The sequence below is a fragment of the Notamacropus eugenii genome, chromosome 5, assembly GCF_028372415.1.
Source record: "Notamacropus eugenii isolate mMacEug1 chromosome 5, mMacEug1.pri_v2, whole genome shotgun sequence".
Taxonomy (NCBI): Eukaryota; Metazoa; Chordata; class Mammalia; order Diprotodontia; family Macropodidae; genus Notamacropus; species Notamacropus eugenii.
In genome coordinates this window covers 328,369,887-328,389,462 of record NC_092876.1, presented here as the reverse complement: position 1 = coordinate 328,389,462, position 19,576 = coordinate 328,369,887, and the positions used below count along the sequence as shown (strand labels likewise).

The 19,576-nt window shown below is 37.9% G+C and overlaps 1 protein-coding gene and 1 long non-coding RNA gene across 12 annotated transcripts in view; one reads left to right on the top strand and one right to left on the bottom strand.

The window, feature by feature from the left end:
* Positions 1-19,576, bottom strand: part of PIK3CB (phosphatidylinositol-4,5-bisphosphate 3-kinase catalytic subunit beta) — a 186,125-nt gene that overhangs the window by 165,820 nt on the left and 729 nt on the right. For 3 of the 8 annotated variants that reach the window (XM_072613528.1, XM_072613526.1, XM_072613534.1), the window contains exon 1: positions 3,429-19,269. The exons of 3 other annotated variants lie outside the window; for them this stretch is intronic. The gene's annotated coding sequence lies outside the window, so the exon portion shown is untranslated. Of the gene's footprint in view, positions 1-3,428; positions 19,270-19,576 lie in introns of those variants that run through there. 2 more of the 8 variants (XM_072613530.1, XM_072613531.1) reach the window with 2 other exon arrangements.
* Positions 19,248-19,576, top strand: part of LOC140506402 (uncharacterized) — a 72,415-nt gene continuing 72,086 nt past the window's right edge. For all 4 annotated transcript variants that reach the window (XR_011967923.1, XR_011967924.1, XR_011967925.1 and 1 more), the window contains exon 1: positions 19,248-19,373. This is a non-coding gene — a long non-coding RNA (uncharacterized lncRNA). The remainder of the gene's footprint in view (positions 19,374-19,576) is intronic.

The window sequence follows — 19,576 nt, the reverse complement described above, 5'->3', positions numbered from 1 at the left end:
AGCATTTACATTTCTTCATAACTTAGCCTCTTCTACCTTTCCAGTATTCTTATACTTCACTCCCTAACAATGGTCTTCTTGCTGTTCCCCACACAAGACACTGCATCTCCTAACACTGGGTATTTTCACTAGCTGTCCCTCAAACCTGGAATTCTCTCCCTCCTCATATCCACCTTCAGGTTTCCCTGGCTTCCTTCAAGTCTCAGCTAAAATCCTACCTTCAGCTGAATCTTTCAGTTAGTGACTATGAAGCTCTCTTCTCTGCAGTCAGGCTGCACCTGATGCCTAGGATAAAGCCAGATGTACTCCATGAATTTTTCTTAAAAGTATTAACTGTTTCTTTTAAGCTATCCTCTCTCCCCTCTTCCTTGGGCCTGTAAGTTCAATTGTCACCAAACTTACTGTCAGAAAAATATCTTAGTTCCTAAGCCTTAGCCATGCCTCTAGCTGAGATAAATATCACCAGGGTTCTACTTCCTCATACAGAAAAGGGATTGACACACAATGTGGTGAAGAAACAGAGCTCATGTCTGCCCAGTAGACTCTTGGTGCTATGCAAATAACAATGCCTGTGTTAGTTACATAATTCTGGAAGGTTACTGACCTTTGTACCACTTCTCCCAACAACACACCACAGCCTGGTCTCATCCTCTGCCCTCTCTACATAAAAAAATAAAATCAGCTTGTCATTTAAATATTTAAATCCCTCCACAACCTGGCTCCTACTTACACTTCCACTCTTCTTTCATATGAATTCATTTTTATTCATTCTCAATTTTCCCTCTCCCAGTCAAACATACCTGATAGCTATTCTGCATCCAATATTCCTGACACCATACCTTTGGTACAAATGATTCCCCATATCCTGAACACACTCTCTCCTCACTTTCTCACCAAATACCAGCCTCCTTCAGAATGTACACCTTTAGTGCCAACTATAGAAGACCTTTCCTGATCACTGCAGTCATTAGCACTCCCACCCTCTTGAGATTATTTTTAAATGCTCCATACTGATGTACATATTACATGTTGCATCCTCCCAAGAAAATGCAAGATTCCTGAAGGCAGGAACTGTTACATTTTTTGTTTCTGTTTCCCTAAGTGTCTTGCAAATGTAAGTACTTAATACATGTTTACTGAGTGTAATTTCCTCTTACACCTGCTACCTGCTCCTCCTTCTGCCTTAAACTACTTCAGTTTCTTATTTTAGCATGAAAAGGATAAGTCTATGATCAGTCCAGCATTCTTCATCACACATTGCCTTTATCACTCTCACATCTTGTCTGTCTCTTCTCCTTACAATCATATATCTATTAGATTGCCAATGTTTGCTTTGAGGGTGCATCCATGAAGCTTTATTGCATTTAGGTAAACGGAAAACAGTGCTGGTGATAAGAAGGTCATGTGATGCACAAGTCTTCAGCAGCAAATGACCACTGCTGTTGCTGTTTCCAACTCCATTCCTCCCTAGGACTCCCTGCCAAGTCTGGTCATCTGAGCCTACTCAGCATTAAAGTCACTCAGAATCATAAGCTTGTCCTCTTTTGAAACATTGATGATAAGGGTCTCTAGGTCTTCATAAAATTTTTCTTTGACCTCATCAGGGTTTGTCATGGTGGGAGCATAGGTACTGATGATAGTGGAATGGCGTTTTCCTGTGAGCGGCAATCGCATTGTCATGAGCCTGTCATTCACTCCTTTTGGCAGGGATACCAGCTTGCTGACTAGATTAAATATTATAAATATATAGCTAAATATTCGCAATCATCAAAAGTGCTGCCCCCAAGGCAAAATGACTACCAGAAGAATTAATGTCAAGAAATTGGAGCTCTTCTCTGAGCGTGAACAGTTTGTTGCTAACTTGGAAGGAAAGTTGAGCCAACACATAGTTGGCAACAGTGGAACAGAAAAGGAGTGGGCAGCTTTCAGAGATTTGGTGTACAGCACAGCATTTGCTCATCTGGGTCAGAACACTTGCAAACACCCAGACTGGTTTGATGAAAATGATGGGGAAATTCGGAAGCTGCTAAATGAAAAATGAGAACTCCATAGAATTTACCAGCAGGATACTTCACCCACCTCTAAGAAGCAGCATCTAATTCCATCAAAAGCAAAGTACAAGCAAAGCTTAGAGAGATGCAGGATTCCTGGCTCAGTAAGAAGGCAGATGAAATTCAGTTTTATGCTGATAGTAACAATCTAAAGCACTTCTATGATTCCCTGAAAGCTATTTATGGATCAAAAACCTATAGTGCATCAGAACTATTCAGTGCTGATGAAGTCACAGTAATTAGTGATAAGGATATGATCCTAGAGAGATGGGCTGAATACTTCCATAGTGTTTTCAACAGACTATCATCAATCAATGCTGAGGCGATTGACCACTTACCTCAGGTTGAAGTTAATCCCTCCTTAGCTGAACTTCCAACTGAAGAGGTTGTGAGGGCCATTAGACTCCTTTCATGTGGCAAAGCACCTGGTGCTGATTCTATTCCAACTGAGATTTACAATGTAAGGGGACCATTGCTCCTACAAAAACTGACTGAAATTTTCCAGATTATATGGCAAGAGGAGGTTATCCCCCAGGAGTTCAAAGATGCCTCCATTGTCTATCTCTGTAAAGGTAAAGGGAATAGACTGTCCTGAGACAATCACAGTGGGGTCTCTCTCTTAGTCACTGCTGGCAAAATTTTTGCTAGAGTCCTTTTTTATAGGCTGATCCTTCACCTGAAAGATGGTCATATACCTGAGAGCCAGTGTGACTTCAGAAAGGGCTAAGGAACAGTCGATACAGTGTTTGCTGCCCCACAACTTTAAGAGAAATGCCAGGGGCAGAATAGAGGTCTGTACACAATGTTTGTAGAACTGACCAAGGCCTTTGACACTGTTACTTGTGAGGGCTCATGGAAAATTATGTCAAAATTTGGCTGCCCAGAGAAGTTCATCAGTATCATACATCAATTTCATGATGGCATGTTTGCCCGGGTTCTGGACAGTGGACAATGCTCTTGTGCCTTCCCAGTCATCAATGGAGTGAAATAGGGCTGTGTGCTTGTTCCTTATGTTTTGATGATGTTTTCAGCCATGTTGACAAATGTTTTCAATGAGGATGAACATGGCATCAAGGTCAACTATCATACTGATGGTAAGTTCTTCAATTTGAAAAGGCTACAAGCCAAGACCAAAGTGGAGTGAGTATTGGTGCATGATTTTCTGTTTGCAGATGATTGTGCACTCAATGTAGCCTCTGAAGCTGAGATGCAACAAAGCATGGATCAATTCTCTGCTGCCTGTGCTAATTTTGGCCTAATGATTAACACCAAGAAAACACAGGTGCTCCATCAGCCACCCCCACACACCGTCCATACATGGAACCACTGATTACAGCAAATGGAGAAGTTCTGAACAGTGTGGATAAATTCACTTACCTTGGCAGTGTACTTTCCAGGGATGTACAATGAGGCTGATGCACACATTGCCAGAGCTAGCTCAGTGTTGGTAGGCTCCGAAGGAAAGTTTGGGAGAGAAGAGTAAGTATTAGACTGACTACCAAACTGAAGGTCTACAGAGCTGTTGTGTTGACCTCATTGTTGTATGCCTGTGAAACATGGACAGTCTACCAGCACCATGTCAGGAAACTGAATCCCTTCCATTTGAACTGTCTCAGGAAGATTCTGAAGATCACCTGGCAGGATAAGGTACCAGACACTAAAGTCCTTGCTCAAGTTGAACCGCCAAGCTTTCAAACTATTATTCATAGAACGCAACTCTGATGGGCTGGCCCCACTGTTCGAATGCAAAGTATATGCTTACCAAAAAGACTATTTTATGGAGAACTCTCGTGGGCAGGCGATCACGTGGTGGTCAGAAGAAGTGATACAAGGACACTCTCAAGGTCTCTCTCAAGAACTCTGACTGTGCAACATGGGAGACACTGGCACAGGACCACTCAGCATAGCATGCCCACATCAGAAAGGGTTCTGTGCTCTATGAGCAAAGCAGAATTGAGATAGGACAAAGTAAATATAGGATGCACAAATTTGGAGTTTGCACTCCAAATATTCATAAGGACTATCTGTGCCCAACCTATGGTAGAGCATGCCAAGCTCGTATTGGTCTGATCAGTCACAGTTGGATCCACTGAAACTTCACTTTATCATGGTGATGTCATTTTGGTCCTCTTCAAAAACGAAGGACAACAACCAACTTCAGTTTCTGTCACCACCTTAAGAGTGTTATACTCATAACCTTGGATTAAGCTTCTTAAGGTGTGAGAGCATTTTTTCTTCTTGTCTTTTTATTCCCAGTGTCTACCACAATGCTTTGTACAGAGGAATTTCCAAAATGCTGCCTGAATTGAATTGACTCTGCCCTCTCTCCCTCACTTGTCATATTCAGTTAGTTACCACATTCTGTCAATTCTATTTGCAGGACATCTGTTTCCCCTCTCTTCCCACTGCCAACACCCTAGCACAGGCCTTCATTACCAATTAGCTGAACTACTGTAATAGAGTAAGCCTCTCACTGCCTCACCTCTCCCCCTCCAATCTGTTCTCCTACCAGAATATTTATGCATAGATTAAGTCCCGTCAATCTTGTGATACCCTACTGCTTCCCATAGAAGTTCATACTCCTCTTCCTAGCGCACAGGACCCTCCATTAACCTAATGCCAGCAAATCTACCTCATTTCTTATCTCTGCCCTCTCCACTCTAGGATTTAGTAAAAGTGGCTTTCTTCTCCCAAAGAGAATGAACTTTCCCCTGCTTGTGTTCCTGCTACTTCCCTATATCTAAAACAGTCTCATTTTTGCCTGTTGAATTCCTCTCTATCCTTAAAGTCAAAATCAAATGCCAGCTCCTCCATGGCAATTCAATGGCAATTCCTTTCCTGCTTGATTCCTAGACAGTATCTGATTCTGAAACCATTTATTATATCACTATGTGTAATATGTGAGTACATATGTTTGTACGTACACACATACACACATATACATGCACACATTTCACTACAAGATCAAGGACTGACAAGAAAGATAACAAAAGGGTGAGAGATTCTAATCTATTGTCAAAAGTAAACTTGAAATTGTTAAATATTAATCAAGATGAAGTTAATAGGACTTTTATGTATTATTTTATTATATAGAATAACTCCTCTTGGACTGTGAGCTCCATGTGAGAAAGAATCGTCTTAGTTTTCTCTTAGTAACTAATACAGTGTTCTGCACATAGTATTTAAATTTTTATTCACTAGAAAAATGAAGAAAATGTTACAAGAGATGTGTCATCATTGGAAAATTAAGTTCCAGCCAGAGACAAGTGGCAGAATAGGAAACTGTGGAAAGGTTCGTTGTATGAAGGCAAGTTTGTTTTCCATAAAATGAGCATTCTATAAAGGATCATAAAAAAGCTTAATGGAAGCAAAGACTAATAGAGTGACCTAATGGAACAAAGCAAAGCTGGGAACAGGGAGAAAGAGAGTGACACAATCTCCTTCCTTTCCTCCTAAAGGAATTTCAGTCATGGGTAGAAATTATACAGGGATGAAAGAAGGAAATTAGAAATTAAAATGCAATTAAAAGACAGAATGTTGGTGCAAAGGCATGATGGTGGACAGTTGCAAGCTTGTGTTATAGATGATATTAACTGGTCAACTGCAGGCCAGCATGGTATATGCTGAGTAGTAGAGTTCACAGTCCTGATAAGCCTGGCCTAGACAAAGGACAGCCTTCTTCACACCATGTCACTTGTACTTGAACCATCATCTCCCTCTTTTGAGAACCCTGGACTCTGGGATGGTAGACTCTGATAACTTGATGAGTAAACTTTCAATTCCAAACCAAGCCTCTGTTTTACAACCCGAATTCCAGATTTCTTTTATGTGTTGCTTTTATCTGTAGAGCTAGTACCTAGACAGTGCCTGGCATATAGTAAGTATTTAATAAATTTCTTTCATTCTTCCTCTTCCTCTCCTTATTTCCACTGGAAAGGACCCTTAAAGGTGCATCTAGTCCAATTCTCTCATTTTTCAGATGAAGAAAATGAGGTCCATGGAGATTATGTGACCAAAAGTCACTGAAGCAGTAATCATCAAATGAGGGATTTGAACCCAGGTCCTCTGCCTACAGTGTCATGTCTCTTTCCACCTTAGTATATTGCTGCCCTGATGACTAACAAAGAGAAAGAGAGGAGACCATATACACCAAAGTATTTATAGGAGTGCATTTGCAGTACCAAAGAATTGCAAACAAAATAGGTACCCATCAGTTTGGGAATAACTAAATACACTGAGGCTCATGATTTCAATCAACTGAAACTGTTCTGTCCAAAATTACTAGTGACCTTTTAACTTCCATATCCAATTGTGTTTTCTCAGCCTTCATCCTTCTTGACCTTTTTGCAGCATTTTATCTTATTGATCCTCCTCCTCAATACTCTTGTTTTCTCTTAAATTTCTAGACAGTTGTGAAGGTGAAATGAATTAACATATAAAGCCAATTTTATTACAATTATTATTATGGCTCTCTCTCTCCTCACTCCTCCCTTTCCTCTTCTCCTAACTACTGTCCTATATCTCTTCTGCCCTTTATAGCTAAACTCAAAAAAGCCATCTACAATAGGCAATTCCACTTTCCCTCCTCAATTTCTTCTTAAACCCTTACAATCAGACTTCAGACCTTATCATTCCACTGAAACCCTTACTAATGATCTCTTGGTTGTCAAATCCAATGGCCTTTTCCCCCTGAAGCCTTTGACACCACTGATTACTCTCTACTCCTTGATATTCTCTCTTCTTTCTAGGTTTTCAGGACACCATTGTTTTGTTTCTCCTACTTCTCTGACTGCTCCTTCTGTCTCCTTTGTTGCATCCTCTTCCAGAGCACACTTTCTAACTGTAGATGTCTCTCAGGGTTTTGTCCCATGCCTTCTCCTCTTCTCCCCATATGCTGCTTCATTTGATGATCTCAATAGCCTCTGAGGATTTAAATACTCTCTCTATGCTGATGCTTCTCAAGTCTACTTCTACCCCTGTCTCTCTGCTGAACCTCAAATGTCACATCTCCAATCATCTTTCAGATATCTCAAATTGGATGTCTGGTAGACATCTAAAACTCAAAATGTTCAAAACAGAATTTTCTTTCCCCCTAGAGCCTCCCCACCTCCTCTTATTACTGCAGAGGGCAACATCATCTTCCCAGTCCCTGAGGTTTGTAATCTAGGGGTCAACTCAGACTATCTTTCACCCACCATATCCAGGCTGTTGCCAAAGTCTGTCAATTTCACTTTTGCAAGATCTGTGGAATACTTCACCTCTTTCTCTCCTCAGATATCCCCACCGCTCTGGTGCAGGTCCTTATTTCATACCTGGATACCTTACTGGTGGGTCTGCCTGCCTCCAGTCTCTCCTCATTCCATTCCATCCTCCCTTCAACCACTAAAGTGAAGGTTTGATCATGTCACACACTCCCACTCAATAAACTCCAATGGCTCCCTATTGCCTCCAGGATCAAATACAAAATGTTCTTAGCATTCAAAACCCCTCATAACCTAGTACCCCTAGTAGACCTTTCCAGTCTTCTTACACCTTACTCCCTCTACCACATATTTTTTGAGTCAGTGACACTGGCCTCCTGGCTGTTGCACAAACAAAACACTCCTTTTAGCTTTCAGGATTTTCTCTGGCTGCCCCCAATGCTTGGAACACTCTCCCTCCTCTGCTCAGACCTCCTTGGCTTCCTTTAATTCACAATTAACAATCTCACTTTCAACTGAAGGCATTCTCCAATCCCCCTTAATTTGAGTGACTTCCCTCTATTAATTATTTCCTATTTGTTCTGTATATAGCTTACTTTGTTTACATTTGTTTGCATATTGTTCCCGTTAGATTGTGAGCTCCTTGAGGGCACAGACTGTCTTTTGCTTCTTTGTACCCTCAGCACTTAGCACTGTGTAAGTAAGCACTTAAGAAAAATTTACAGACTGATTCTCTACACAACCTCTTAAGGACCTCATCAGTTTCTATGAAATCAATTATCATCTCTGTGCAGATGACTCCCAGATCTATATGTCAAGACTTATTCTCACTCCTATACTCCAGTTCCAATTCACCAAGTTTGAAACTCAACATTTTGAATAGCATTTGAACAATGTTTGTTGACATTTGGAAAGCAGAGTCAGGCATATAGTAGAAATCTGATACTAGATTCTAAAAAACAGAAAAGCAGACCAGTGGAATAGACTAGATAAGCAAACTATTAAAACAACACAAAGCAATCTAGGGTTCAATATAATTAAGAAGTCAAATTGCTACAAATGGGTCCCTATATCTGGGAAGAACCACTAGGAAAAATGGAAAATAGCTGAAGGAAAAATGGGTTTATGCCAGTATCTTCTACCACAATAAATTTCAAATAGATAAACAATCTAAATATTAAGATGTCACATCATTAAAAAAAATTAGAAGAGAATGTAAAGGTTCATATTTCACAGTAATCGAAGGGATTCATAACCATGCAAGGGATATAAAAAAATTATAAAAGATAAAACAGACAACTGATTGTTTAAGATTAAAAAAGCCCTAGAAACTCACATTCTTTCCCCATCTCACTCCCCCAAAAAATCAATGTAGCTGGAATCAGAAAAAATATATTGGAAAAATGTCTTTGTATCAAATGTCTCCAGCAAGAGTCTAACATGGAAAACCTAAAGAGATTTGACACAATTTATCAGATGAAGAGTTAAAATTTCCCATAGACAAGTGGTAGTAGAATAAAAAGTCACCTAAAAAAAGTTCAGTCACTAATAATCAAAGAAATTAAAAGAACCATGAGACATTACTTCACACCCTTAAATAAGCAAAGATGCTAAAAAAAAAAAAAAATGAATTACCAGTATAACCATGAGAAGTGAGAAATGCTAATTTACTGTGGGTTGCAGCTGTGAATTGGTTGAACTGTTCTGGAAATCAATATGGAATTATGGGTCAAAAAAATTGAAAAATTTTGTAATCTTACAGTAATGCACAAGTTACTAAATTGTTTATACCCTTTGACTTAAGAGATAGTACTGGTACTCTAGCCCAATGAAGTTATTGACAACAAGATGACACATACAAAAATTTTCTTACAATCTTTTTATGAGTGATAAAAAGCTAAAAACAAAATCTGTCCCCATGACTGGGGAATGTCTAAATAAATTATGGTCTAAATAAAATGACTATATCATAAGCAAGAATTAATAATTTATTTTAAAAATATCTTTACAATTGCTGCTAAATAAAATGAGATCTGATCTTCCTGATAAATTTATTGCGGCCAGCAGCTCAATATTTCATTTTCAATGTAATAGAGTATCTGATATATTTTTAATTTTGTGACTGTACTCTTTCAATGAATCAGTCCCTATAACTCCCTAACTTGAATAGAATTCTGGAAATTTAAAATAGCATAAATAAAAACAACACCTTAATCAAAGTATTTTCTATTGAATAAAATTCTGGAAATTTAAAATAGAATAAATAAAAACAACAGCTTAATCAAAGTATTTTCTATTTCCCACAGGACAAGTAGGATTTTTTTTTTTATCTTAGTGTTTGGTAGTACATGGTAGAATGACTAAGTAATCAAAATATCATTTGTGGACTAATCAAGAAGATTATGTTTTTTAAGGGGAAAAAAAGTGATTTTTATACACCTTCCTCTCATCGTAGGCCAGTTACTGGTTCTCTGTTATAAGAAGCTTAGCAAGTATTCAAGTACTAAGTCAAGGAGAGGGAAATATAACTACTGATATTTAAAGACAGGTTTAAAGTTTGCAAAGCATTTTACATACACTAGCTCATTTGAACCTCAAAGCAATACTGTGAGGCAAGTACAAAAAATTATTACCACTGTTTTACAGATGAGAAAAACAGAGGGTCAGAGAGTTAAGTGACTTGGTGACTTGCCTGTGATCACCCAGTAAGTAATGACAGCGTTGAAATTTGAATTTATTCTCCAACCCTCAAACCAAGATTATAATTCTTTCTTGCAGAGTCTTATGCAGATATTTAAAAGTCAACTTGTTTGAAGTTCAGATATTAAGACCTAAATAATTTGTAGACACTACAATGTGAACCATAGCTTAATTTAAGTTCTATTGACTGATTAAACAGTTAACATTTTTATCTTTTTTTCAGCATTTTTTAGATTTTAAAAAAATATAACAGGAAGTGTCTGAAGTCAAATTTGAACTCAGTTCTTCCTGACTTTAGGCCTGGCACTCTTATCTACTATATCACCTAGCTGCCCCAAACAGCATCATAAACAATATTAACTCATGCTTATATAAAAAAGAAAAGGCCTTGATTTGGCTTTACCAGATCTAAAAATAAAGTAAAAAGTGGTAACACAACTATCTATATAATACATATGATATATTCTTTCTCTATTCAGTCATAATGTAATCATATAAAAAGGTCTATTTACCACAGTCATTCAAAATAGAAGTGGTTTTCCTCTCTAGTCCTGACACTGAGTAAGAGTATAGGCAGCAAAACACATAAAAATAGAAAACCATACCCAAGACTTACCTAAAATTTAACCACCAGATCTTTTCTGTTTGAATATCTTAAATATGCTCTAGACAATGTTATTAGGACACAAAGTATTCTTATAAGTGAAAGATGACAAAACATTTTCATTCAAACTTAAAGCCAAGGTATGAGAAATAAACTATCACTCATTTAAAAGGACATAAAATATCACTTATTTAATGATGAATTCTCTTGAGCCATCCTAAACTATACTCGCATAAACTAAGTTTTGAGAAAAGTGTAAATGCCTAAGCTATAATTAGTAAAATAACCTCATTTAAACTACAAATCTTTCCCCCAAAATATTATAAAATGAAGATGAAATTATTATGTAATCAAGACAATCCCTTAAATTTATACAATATCTTTCCTTCAAGGAAACCAAAGTGTTATTGTCACCACTACCTGCTATTATAGTCCAAAGATTTTTAATTTATCACTAATTATTAAGCATCTGTTATGTGACAGGCATCACGCTAAGTGCTAGGGATATAAAGGCAAAATCAAAACAGTCCCTGCTTTCAAAGAGATTATGAGGGAGAAAACATGAACATATATAAGACATTTTTAAAAGCCAACGTTAAAGTAGGTTAGTAGATTTTAGATCATGGGGGAGCGGGTTATGTACTTACTAGTTTCAGAGAGCAACAAGAAATTAAAGACTGACTATATAAAAATAAATAGAAAGCTAAATGGGGGAGGCAAATGGGAAATCCTATTATTTGAAGACTAGAGAATAGAAAATGGAGAAAGGAAGGCATTTATATAGCACCTACTAAATTCTGGGCACTGTGCCAAGCACAAATATCTCATTTGATTGTCAAAAATACTCGGTGAGATTGGTGTCATTCATTTCCCCCAGCATAAGGAAACTAAGGCAAATAGAGGTGACTTGCCCAACATCAAGCAGCTGGTAAGTGTCTGAGGTGGGATTTGAACTTATCTTCATGATTCTAATCCTAGGGTTCCTCAGCACCACCTCTGAAAATAATTGTTTGAAAATAACTGCCAAAATAACTTATATAATCTTAACAATCATAATATCTAGCACCTTTGTAACTAATAATATAGAAACTAAGATCTGTTAAATGTCAATAGGAGACATTTTTACACATTTTCTATATTTTTTTTGGAATGTTGGTACTTAGATGATTTATATTAAAAATGTGCAAAGTCCATGTACCAATAAAAAAGTACTTATAAGGATTAGACCTACACAGATATGCAATGGTCTAGCTAGAGGGCAAAGAAAATTTAATACTCAGCGATAACAATCTTTCCACTAGTACACACCTACCTCCAACAATCACTTGTTACAAGGTTGTCAATTGCCTTAACTATTCAGAAATTTTATGTAGTTGTTCTGTTTCAGTTGTGTCTGACTCTTCATGACCCCATTCCTATGAAAAATTATTTCATGGTTTCAAAGCCTTTAAGGTAATGTGAAGAAAAAGGAATTTGATCTATATAGGAGCTATAGAAATCTTTCACTTGCATTAAAAGTGGTTAAAACTTAATTGCTATATTAACTTAAGAGATCTTAGCTACAGAATTTCAGCTAGTAAAATGCAAATTAGCTGTTAAATCATCTCTCTTACCCGGAACATTCCTTCCTCTGGCTCAACAGGTAAAGAATTTATGGAATTTAGGTCTTCAGGTTCTACTTAAGCACTGTGGCTAAACTATCCATTCATCTAGCCAAGGTGGTAAAGCTTGTTAATTGTCCAGGCTCCCCTAGACAAGTACAATTTCCTTTGCCTATCCTTTCCCATACTGGTCTACTTCATTACCGTGTTCCCTCATAATGGAAAAGGGGCAAAGAAAAGGAAGTAAAAGTCTAATTTTCTTATTTTATAAATTGGTTATTTATTGGTTATTGGTTATTGGTAACATGTAAAAGATAGGGTCAGGAATGTGGTTAAAACCACAATCCAAATAAAGCTTCTGAATTACTTGGTGGATTTCTTTTTAATCCATGTAATCCCTCTCTCTAGAGTATTCACTGTCAAATTTCTCTTGAGTATTCACTATCAGATTTCTTGTGAAGAAATTTTGCCAGTGTGGTCTATAAATCAGGGTGGGCCCCAGAAACTAGTAATGGTGGTGCCATAATACTGGTCCAAGGCAAAAGCATTCCTTCTCAGTGCTTCCACCTGACTCCCACACAACCCTCCTTGTCACGACCACCTCTCCTTAAAAATTAATTGTCCTATATCCCAATACTGCTCCCAGGGCTAGCTGTCAATTAATCTTTGATAAAGTGTTAAATAATGACTATGATTTTAGGTCATACACTTAAACTGTGAGTTCTATCATAGGTTCCACTGGGTGGAATGAGGTACAAGCACATAACCTGTACCTTCCTTCAAGAAAGGGATATATGAACAATAAACACTGTGCCTATTTGTCAGCCCCACTATTTGCTTTTTTTCCCTGGGGACAAGTGGAAATAGAAGAGAATAAACAAGCAAGTTCTGAGTAAATTAAGTATTAAGTACCTGCTAAACTTAACCTCTATGCTACGTTCCTCTAATCTTAGTCCTCCAAGACCACAGATCCCGTTTCCAGCCTAGCACACAAGAGCTATCATCCCAGGAAATAACTTCTGGGAGGAAGGGCCTAGCTATCCTGACCCAAATGCCATAAACACAGGGCAGGCAAGTGAGCCTAGCTAACGCCACAAGACACTCAGAGAGATGAGAGGTAGCATATGCCAGGCAAAGCAGCCCACCATCAGCACCTTTACTACCATGTGCCCTCAGATCCTGATGGAGACAGCACAGGAACCTGAGTCCCTGAACCTTGAGAACAGCAATGCTTCCTGCCCAGTACTTCCCAGCCATGATCCTGTGAAGCAATGTTTATGGGAATGCAGCCTAACAACAGTTGCTATAGCCACACAGAAAAGAAGACCCAAAAAAGTTCTTACCACGCAAGTCCTTGGTGCTCTCAAATGGCTCAACATCAGAAATGGATATCATTTTATCAGTAGAAATGACATTAAAGAAGAGATGATAACATCTGCCATACAACTTTTCTGACTTTCAGCTTAAACCTTTTATTTTGTATTGTCTCATTAAAATGAACTTATTGAGAATTTTGTTGTTCAGTCATGTTGGACTCTTTGGAAATCTATTTGGATTTTCTTGGCAAAGATGGTGGTTTGCCATTTCCTTCTTCAGCTCATTTTACAGGTGAGGAACTGAGGTAAATAGGGTTAAGTGATACGCCCAGGGTCACAGAGCTAGTAAGTGTCTAAGGCTGGATTTCACTCAGATCTTCCTGACTCCATACCAGCATTCTATTCACTGTGCCACCTACCTGCCTTTCCTTGAGAACAGCAACTGTCTTTTCAATTTGTATCCCCAGCACTTAGAACAGTGCTTTGCATGTACTTTATTCATTCACTTCACTTAGGGCAGCTAGGTGGTGCAGTGGATAGAGCATCAGTGCAGAAGTTGGGAGGATCTGACTTCAAATCTGACCTCAGTGAGATTTGACACTCACTCGTTGTGTGACCTTGGGCAAGTCACTTAACAACAATTGCCTCATTCTGGGTCATCTCCAGTCATCCTGATGAGTATCTGGTCACTGAATTCAGATGGTTCTGGAAAAATGAGGCTGGTGACCTGCACAGCCCTCCCTCACTCAAAACAAAGTCAAGTGCAAGTCATGTCATTACTTCTCCGATGGCATGGTCTTCTTGGGCAATGAAGGAAAAACACACACATTCATTCACTTATTTAAGGAGTCATAAATTGCCAGCAGCCTCTGAAAACTTGTGGTCAACTGATTCATCCTCCATACCCCCAAATTTCTGTAAATTTTCATAGGAGTTTACCCCCAGCATAATATAGTGGGGGGTGGGGGATGGAGAGAAGCACTGGTTTTAGAGTAAGATCTGAACTGAATCTAGCGTGGAAAATAACAAAAATCAATTAACATTTCTAAGCTTCAGTTACCTTACCTTAAACAAGGATATTTCTCTTTACTACATCACTGGGTGGTTATTATAAAATGTATAAATGTATATTATTATTTTTATCATGATCAAAGTGGTGGATGCAGAGTTATTTTTATATATTTTGTTTGGCATGTTTTTATACTGGAGAAAGCAAGGTTAATTATAACATGAAAAATGTGAATGGAACCCTAACCCCTTAGGTTACATAAGAGTAACTGGGTACTAGTACTAACAGTTACTCCTCACCTTTACAGGTATACCTCGTTTTATTGTGCTTTGCTTTATCATGCTTCACAGATATTGAGTTTTTTACAAAATGAAGATTGGTGGCAACCCTGCTTCAAGCAAGTCTGTTGGTGCCATTTTTCCAACATGGTGTCTCTGTCAAATTCTGGTAATTCTCACAATATTTCTAACTTTTTCATTATTACAGTATCTTTGATGTTACTATTATTTTGGGGTACCAAAAACACTTCCATATGAGATAGCAAACTTAATCATAAATGTTTTCTGACTGTTCCACCAACTTGTTGATCCCCATCTTTCTCTCTCTCTCCTATTCTCTGAGACACAACAATATTGAAATTAGGTCAATTAGTAACACCACAATGGTTTCTTAAGTGTTCCAGTAAAAGGAAGAGTCAACTGATGCAGCAAACTTTAGCTATCTTATTTTAAGAAACTGCCATAGCCACCCCAATCTTCAGCAACCACCACCCAGATCAGGAAACAGTCATCAACATCAAGGCAAGACCCTCCATCAGCGAAAAGATTACAACTCACTGAGGTTCAGATGATGGTTAGAATTTTTTAGCAATAATGTTATTTTTTAAAATGTGACATAATACTATATTGCACACTTAGTAGAATACAGTATAAACATAACTTTTACATGCACTAGGAAACCAAAATTTCATATGACTTGCTTTACTGAGATATTCACTTAATTTAATGGTCTGGAACCAAACCTGCAATATCCCCAAGATATGCCTGAACATTCCCTTTAAGGTTCACAAAGAACTCTCATGAGGGATGTACTTTAGAGCTGTGAAAGATTAAAATATACTTGCAAAAACACAGTCAAATTTAAATTTATCCCAAATTTCCCTCTAACTGTAGTAAAATTTTATCATACAATTCAACCAATTAGATGTGCTACAACTATGTGAACAGATCAGGGGAAAGCTAAGAGTCTGAGTTAAGTCTGGGAACACAGTCTTTGAGAGAAACCTTAATCCTGGGTGGTGACAGCAGTGGAGAAGGGGGAATATCTATGAATTCTCAAGAGATAAGATGGAGAATAAGGGACATTTCATCATCCAGAAGCCTGGACTGTTACAATAGCTTTCTAGCTGGTCTCCTTGCTTCAGATCTCTCCTCACTCTTATCCTCAACTCAGCTGCCAAAATGATCTTAAAGTGCAGGTCTAACCATGTCTAGCACCGGCTCCCTCTACATCTCTGCCTCCTGGCTTTCTTCAAGTCTCAACCAAAATCACGCCTTCCACAAGAAGATTTTCCTTAGCTTTGTTTATGCTAGTGCCTTCCCACTGAGATTATCACCAATTTGCCTGGTACCAGTATGTATGTGTGTGTATGTGTGTGTGTGTGTGTGTATATATATACACACATATATACATACATGTATATATGTATGTATGAACACACACATATACACAGAGATGCTTGTTTGCATGTTGTCTCCCATATTAGAATGCGAGCTCTTTGAGGTCAAGAGCTTCTTTTTATCTCCAGGGCTCAGCAGAGTGCTGAACTAATGGTAAGCAATTAACAAATGCGCAATGACTTGTTTGTTGACTTAGAAGTTTCCTCTAGGGATCTAGCATACTTCTAGATTGATAATCAACAAGTTTTTATTAAACTCCTACCATAACAGGTCATGTGCTATTCAAAGTAAGACAAAAATTATATTGAAGATTTTTGCAATAGGATTAAAACTACAGATAAAGTGAAAATGACCCCTGCCCTCAAAAAGCATAGTCCAACAGAGAAATATATATATTCACTTATTAAGTAGAAAAAATGTATACAAAAGAAATAAAAGAATTTCACTAGTGGGGGGTCGGGGTGGAGAGGGGAATAGGAACCAATGGGGCAGAGGGAACCTCAACAGAATCACAGAATCATAATTCTGAGAAGCTATTTCTCCAAACCCCTTCTTATTACCAGAGAGGAAACGGAGGTGGAGGGAAGTTAAGTGACTTCTTCCAGGTCCTACAGGTAACAAGCATAAACACAGAATTTGAACCTAAGTTATCTAATTAAAATCAATGCTCTTTCCATTGTAATACAAGTCAGGTAAAAAGCAACAATTTAATTATCTTTAAAACATATCCTTTAAGTTATTTATCCTGTTACAAAGTCCTTCTAACCTTCCCTACAAAATTCCTTCTCATCAGGGTACTTCTACCACTCCTGGTCACATATATAACCTATTTTCTTCCCAGGCTCTTATCCTTCCCAATCCTCACACCATTGTCCCTAATCTCCCATAACTTTACCCTGTGCCTCTTTCTCCTTTGCCTATCCCTTAGCCCAGCTTAATTATATGAGGGAAAGTCAAGACTAACAAGCTCAAGGATCCTTGTACTATAATGAATATCTAAGGCAAAAAACAAACCAAGAAGCATCAAAAATTTCTTCTTCACACGCAGTAGCAAAGACGTCAACTTTATTAAGAAGTCAGCAGTAATCAACTGAAAACAACTGGCCAGGACACAACTTCTAAATTAAATGATTTGAGATCTTGATATCAAATTAAAACATTTATACAATTACTTTCCAAATTCAAAGATTTTCTGTTGTGTAATAAAAACAAATATACTGCTACCTTTAAAATGCAACTGCCCTTACACAGAATCCTATCGACTCAAGTAAAAACTGATTAAATCATATAAGCCTCCAAATCCATTTCTAGCCAAATTTAAATTTTTTAGAGATAAGCATAACTCTCTATAGCAATATAAGGTAAAGCTTCTGTCTGGAATAACTAGCTAAAGCACTAAGACACCATTCAAGTTAAAAGTTTGGCAGATCTATTTTTAAAATTCAAGCTCTTCTCACCAAGTACTTTTCATTCATTAACATTTTTAGTCACAGCATGTGCACCATCTTTAAATGCACAACATAAGCAGTCTGGAATTGAGGATGCATAGGAAGGGTAAGTTGGCCTAATATAAAAAGCAGTGACAAAAAATGCTGAGTCTAGAAAGAACCCTCGAAATCACCTACTCTACTGACTCATTTTAGATAGGTTAAATGACAAATAGGAAGAAGAGTGGCAAAGCTAACACTAAAATCAAAGTCTCTTAAAGTCTACCTCAAATTATCTTTTAACATAGGATTCATGTAGAGGGCTGATAACAAAAAAGGTGGCTTAGTCTTAAAGTCACTGTCAAGAATCTTTGATTACGTTAGTGTGGAACCTCTTCAATGAGGAAGAATACAATCCAATCTTTCTATAACTTAACAGTAGATAGGATCAGAGAAGTTAAGTGACTTGACCAAGGTTACGCTGGTAGGTGGCAGAGGCAGGATCTGAACCCTAGTCTTCCAACATTCTATTCACTACACTAAATCTGCCTTTCATAATTAAATAATTAAGCAAAGTTTCATATGCCAATTTAAAACTTAAATTTGATAAACTTAAAAGTGTCAGGTTTAATTCTAATTATTTAGTTTTCACAAAGTAGGTGAAGGTGTAAATTTTTTTGGCACAAACAAGAATAATTCAAATATTTACAGCTCCCTAAACATAACAATCTCAATCTGACAACCTTCAATCACCCTGGAGCTGAGAGAAACATACATAGGGGACAATAAGGTAAAATGCACTTAAAGCATTTAAAAACTAATTTTCACTTTAACCAAAAGGATTTCAGTTTTGAACTTGAGATCTGCGCTTAGTTCTCTACCACTCTTAAGGACAGACAGATTAGGCGACTATTATATTGATTATCTTTTTAATGCTATCATGCTAATGATCTCATATGTGTAACGGGTATCACATTTCTCCCCTTCTCAATGAGCAGTGGAAGGGGGTGGAACAAGAGAGAATTTGGAATTAAAGATAAAAACATTTTTTTAAAAATCCAAAAAATATTTTTATGCTACACATTTTAATATGGCTGCCAAAGTTCTGTCTTTAAGAACTCAAGCAAAGCACAAAAGATCTCCAATTAATTATTTTTAGAATTCTTCCTGTATTTGAGGGCTGACTTTATTATTGGGAACTATTTCTAAATCATGGCATGGGGCTTCTGAAAAGTACTAAATCTAACGATGACTTCATTGTAAACCATGCCCATAATTATTTACAAAACCACTTGTTACTCACTTCAAAATGTAGCAATCTAGGGAAGGAGGCCTGTTTCCATATTCTGGTATGTTTATACGATGTAACAAACGACAGTAAAGAATTGCCACTTAAAACTTCGTAAAATAATTTTACTTTATAAAACTGAAATATTTCAAATTTTGTTTCCCACCAGACCAAGGAACAATCTTAAAATGATTTTAACTTTACTTTTTAACTTTCCCTTTTGCCCCATACTTGGACGGGTCTTACAAAGTTCTGCAGAGAAAGAAAGGATCATTATCTTCACCGAAAATAACAGGCAAACCACGTACAACCGTGGATGTTTAACAACTCATTCAAGTGTATCAACCAAAAAGCACCTTAGAAATCAGTTTGCGCCTGAATGTTTGCTGCGATGCATCCACTAGCAGCAGCCGCCAAACGCGAGCCCCCTCCCCGTCTCCAGGCTCAAATTTAACTCGAAGATAGAAGGCACCCTGCTCTAGCCGCGGGAAACAATGGTAAAGACACGGATTTGTTTGTCAATAGTCTTAAATGCCCCCTTTCTTTTCCTTCTGTTCCCCACCCCCAATGCCCAGTCCTTCCTTTCCCTGGCGCAGACCCGAGCTCGCTCCTGTCCCGCGGAGAGCAATGCAAACATCTGGCCGCGGCGCCCGGGGAGTTTCCTCTCCACCTTTCAGGAAACAAGCCGGGACTCCGAGCC